Below are 5,007 nucleotides of genomic sequence, written 5' to 3' on the forward strand. Positions count from 1 at the left end.
CTCACAATCCCCCGCCCCCATCCAAGGACATGCACTATGACCTCTCTAGGGGTGCAGAGATCATAGAAAATAAAAAGGGAAAAGAAGTGCTAGCCACCATGAGGTGGTTGATGAGCCACCATTTCAAGAGTGGCGTAATAATTGACTGGCGACACTAGGATGACGAAAAGAAGAAGGTAGTGAAAATACGATACCCTAACCCCTCCAATTGGGAGTTCAAAGATAATTACATGTGAGAGTACATGTGTGCAAACTTGAAGCATTGTAGGTTAATCTTGCGAATCGCCATCACGGCAAAGAAGACGAAACCCAGCTAGGTGGATAAAGCTCATTGGAAGTTTTTGAAGGAGTACAAGGACAACCCCCAAAATTTCGACAAATCTGAGGAGGGCTACAAGGAGATAGCTCAACACCATAGGTACTTCGCACTGGTCCCTTAAGTAGAACCGTGACGGTTGCAAATCTGTTACAAAGGATGGATTCACATTTGTGTGAATGCATTTACGTAACCTTAGGAGTTTAGTCTTAATAATCCAAGAGTACTCTTTTCTTTAAGTATTAATAAAAGCCGCCTCTCCCTTTCTTTTAAACATGGAAATGTGTGCAGCATTTCGAAGTAGTGGATTCCAGAAGAATGGATTGTCGAAAGCAAGGATTCGGATTGTCTAAAGAAATTTCAAGTAGCTACTTCTAGAAGAACCGATTGTAGAAAGTGAGGAAATTTGGATTGCTGGATCCTGTACAAATACAAAACGTACACTGGATCCTGGATCCAAAGCTGGATCCTGGATCGTATACTTGTGTCGTAGCCCCTTCTTGTTTGTGCTGCTAAAGCAAGTAGCTAATTCCAAGAATCGATTGTTCCCATGCACGAGCCTTTGGTCGACATAAATCCAAAGCGATGAAATCTAGGGAGCTTTGTATGTTTAGAAGGAAAAAAACCAAAGCTAGAGAGACTACAAAACGCCATCCGACTGTAAGATGTCCTCAATCGGAGATTGAGCTTCTCGTTCTGTTTCTCTTACTTTCTGCTGTCGCGCACGTTACCATGGCTAATGCATTCTGGTTAATTGTGATATCCCTGACGTTAGTATCCCATCAGGTGCTTGCTCCGTTGAATTCGGTGTTTACTGCTTTCAGAATTTTAGCGCATATACACATTTCTGGCTGATTTCAAATATTTTCAGATGAACAGTCCAGAAGTGAAAATAGTACGACTGACCTTTGTCGTCATTGCGTGGATTGTCTGATTCACAAGGGCTCATAAGATCTACATTGGAAGTCCAAATCGAAGCCTATCAAAGGCGATCTGACTTGCGAATTGGCTGTCTGATCTTAGGTCAACGGGATTTTGATAACTTCAGATACCCGTACTAATCTATACGGGCAGAGATTCCGATTGTGGTCTGCGTTCCGACAACTCATAGAGTACGGAATTACAGAGTCCCAAAGCGATCCGTACACTCCTGGCCTCGTGATAGGCAATATTCTGGATTGTGGTAGCTATAAAATTTTCGTGCGCCTCCTTGTGTGGAGCTCAAGGTGTTCCTACGATTCAACAAGGGAGACGTATACGCCCGAGTTTCTGCAGAACCAGTTTCAACAGGCGATGAATACACGAGACGCGAACGGGGACACCTTCCAAACATATATAAATGCAGGGTACAATTGGGCCACATGCGTGGTCGGCAATTTTGTTTTGGACTACAGCATTATAACGTCCAACACACCAATCGGTGCTACTGATAAGTCTTGGTTAGGTCTACGGGGTTCGAAACAGTTTCCCCTCAACACCTCCCACGGTTACCAAGGTATAATCTGCAAGTGCATGAGCAAGATTCAAATTATGCACGTAAGTTATAGAAGGTCTTAGAAGGTAGCTTTGTATCAAGGAGTCTTCTTTTGTGTGTGTGCGCCACACACAAGGTCTTAGAAGGTAGGTTTTGTGTAAGGATTCTTCTTTTGTGAGTGTACATGACGAAAGTTGTTTGAGAGAGAGAGAGAGAGAGATTGTTCCCTCATACTCTATTCGTGGGGTTAACATGTTATAGGCGTTCAACCAAGTCACTATGCAAGAATCAAAGATTTACCTAGCAATTGCCCATACAACCTCGATTCGTTACTAAGTTCAGACATCGAGCCTTGGGGCACGCTCTACTCTGGATCAGGGGCATTGATCTCTCCAAGTGGCCAGTATAAAGCAAGTATCAGTGGCTGCATGTTTTACGTAACAAACACATATACAAATCGTATTACATGGCAAAGTCTTAAGTCTTTTGGGAGGGGATCCAATTGCTTCGTGAGGATGCAACTGGATGGCAATGTGGTCTTATACGATGGTGCATCAGGGAATCCGATTTGCTCATCTAGAACCAACTACCAAGTGTCTAAAGTTGTGCAAAGTTATCGCTTGACCATGCAAAACGATGGAAACCTAGTATGCTACTACATGGGAGACACATCTCCAGTTCCTATTTGGTCTTCATGGTATAGTAATTTTTATTGTTGATCTCATTGAGGCTATGGACATGCACACATTAGTGTGCACATCTCTCTCTCTCTCTCTCTTGCATGCATGCATGTGGATGTCCACTACATGTTTATGCAAAACTTAAATAAAGTATTTTTATTTGAGACTCATTTATCTTTCATAAAAAACTTTATTTAGTAATGGCATGAACAACAAATCAATGAAGCATGAATCTTGATTAGGTTGACTAGTTATAGCTCAAAAAAAAATTGTAGATTTGGAGAGGATGAGTGCAAGTTTAGCATTTTCAAATGCTTCTATGGGAAAAGTTTTTATTGCAGATGCTGAAGATAATCAGCATGTTAGCTTTAAAGTTTTTGCTAGCAATCAAATTTGATGTTATAACTTCTTTAAACCACGTCTTAAGCAAATTTTCTTAGTAATGCAACCCCTCTACTATGATACAAATCTACTTTAATGCTATCTACAAAGAAACATAAGTAAAATAGGCTTAAACGACATCAAAATCAAGGTCATAATTAGCATCGAATGCCTCACTAGAATATCTATTAAAGAGCTTTTACAAAATGGCAAAATGCTCAAAATAAGTATAAAAAAGGGGTTGGCATTGTTGCACACTAGTTTTATATTAACACATAATATGACTCAAGTCATAAACTAGGTCATAAACTAGTGCATGTGAAAGGAGGTGAATAATTTGCTTAATAAGGTGCATGTTTTAGGGACTTTTTTGTATATAGGTATCTTTCCTAACCCATAACTTAGTAAACCTCAATCAAATTTGACAAACTTGTCTTCCATTGAAAAGTGAATGGAGATTTGAGGAATATGTGGTCTTGGGGGAGAGGAAGAGGTTATAGGAGAAGCAAGTACTGAATGTGAGAAGGTAGAAGTAAGTACTGAATGTGAGAAGATACTGAAGGAGGGATGCTGGTGGAAAGTGGAGTGAGAGTAGCGCAAATGGATTTAGCAACTTGATAGTCCTCAAGGGATGGATTGTCAATTGTTGGAAAAACGTTTGGTGCAAGTTGTAGCACACATTCCAATCTTGAATGTAAGACCCAAAAAATATGGAATAATGATTTTGAAGAAGACCAATCAAGCATTACAAGCACTATGTTGCATGTGAATCATTCATCTTGATGACTATAGAATATAACAATTTTGTCAAAAACATTAAAATTTTGTTCAGCACATACATGCAACCAAGTAATCATTCAAAATTACATAAGTGAGCTTCTCCTCAACCCAAGGATACACCTAAGTGAGAATGGTAGGTATGATTTAATGGGCTTCCAATTTTGTGCTAAAATTATGCACACCCATTTGAGGGAATGCTCGATAACTTTTCTTGCTTTGTTAAAAAGCAAAACGGATTGAAAATTTTGAATCCAATCTAGAGGGACTAACTACTACATCGTGGTCTTAAAAAATTGATAGTTGGTGATATTGGTATCTAGATTCACCCTAGAATGGAAGAATTTGAAAATGTGCAATTTGTGCATGTGCATAGATCTTTTAATAAATCCAATACTATTTGTAATTTTATATTGGTTCTTTTTCCATGCACTTACTTGCTATAGGACTCATAATCATGCCAAAGGTCCTTGCATTTCATAATATACAGCATTAGTGTTTCCCTTGCCCTATTTGTATCCTAAAGAAATTTGGGCCACCTTGCACTTGGTATATCAAATTTTGTTGACGTGTATCATCAGAAGAGGAAATCATGGCAACTAAAAATTTTTCTATTCGTGAGCACTTTTGAGTTTTTTCACCTCTCACCCTGCAAATATTTGAATATTATTTAGTGCATTCTCCTCCTACTGCCCTACAAAGTGCATTCTCCTAATGCCATTCTGCAACCTATCCCATGTAGACTCAACTTGACAATGTTGAGAGAGAAGAAGAAGAGACGATACACACACCAAATAGACTCCCAAAGACTAATTCATATTGATCACTAGTTACACATATATAGATGAGACCTAGTTCAAGTTAGGGTGAGCTATATATAGCTCTAACACCCCCACTCAAACAAAGGTCTCTAGCTATGGATGAAAAAACCCTTGGGGAGCACAAGGAAAAAACCCGAGCTCCTATATACAAGTATACAAGTTGATCATAGAGTTAAAGTGATGCATTTGTACAATTATTTACAAGTATGTAATGCAGATGTGCATCTATATACAAAAGTCACCCACAGGTGTGTTAATCTTGGAAGAGAGAAGCTGCAAGAACTCCGAGTTCTGATCGTAGCACTATGAAGCATGCCTCACTAAGTCCTTTAGTAAGAATATCCGCAATCATCTGAGAAGTGGGACAATGTTCAATCATTATCATTCCTTTCTTCACTTCATGTCTAACATAATGGTAATAAACAACAATATGCTTGGATTTGTTATCTTGAACATAGTCTTTAGCCAGACTAATGGCACTTTGGTTATCACATCTGAGAGGAGTACTAGATGAGGGAGGATGACCAATATCTGTAAGCAATTGACACAGCCAAACCG

The sequence above is a fragment of the Dipteris shenzhenensis genome, chromosome 28, assembly GCF_047967505.1.
Source record: "Dipteris shenzhenensis isolate YYH24624 ecotype China chromosome 28, Dip_SZ_1.0, whole genome shotgun sequence".
Taxonomy (NCBI): domain Eukaryota; kingdom Viridiplantae; phylum Streptophyta; class Polypodiopsida; order Gleicheniales; family Dipteridaceae; genus Dipteris; species Dipteris shenzhenensis.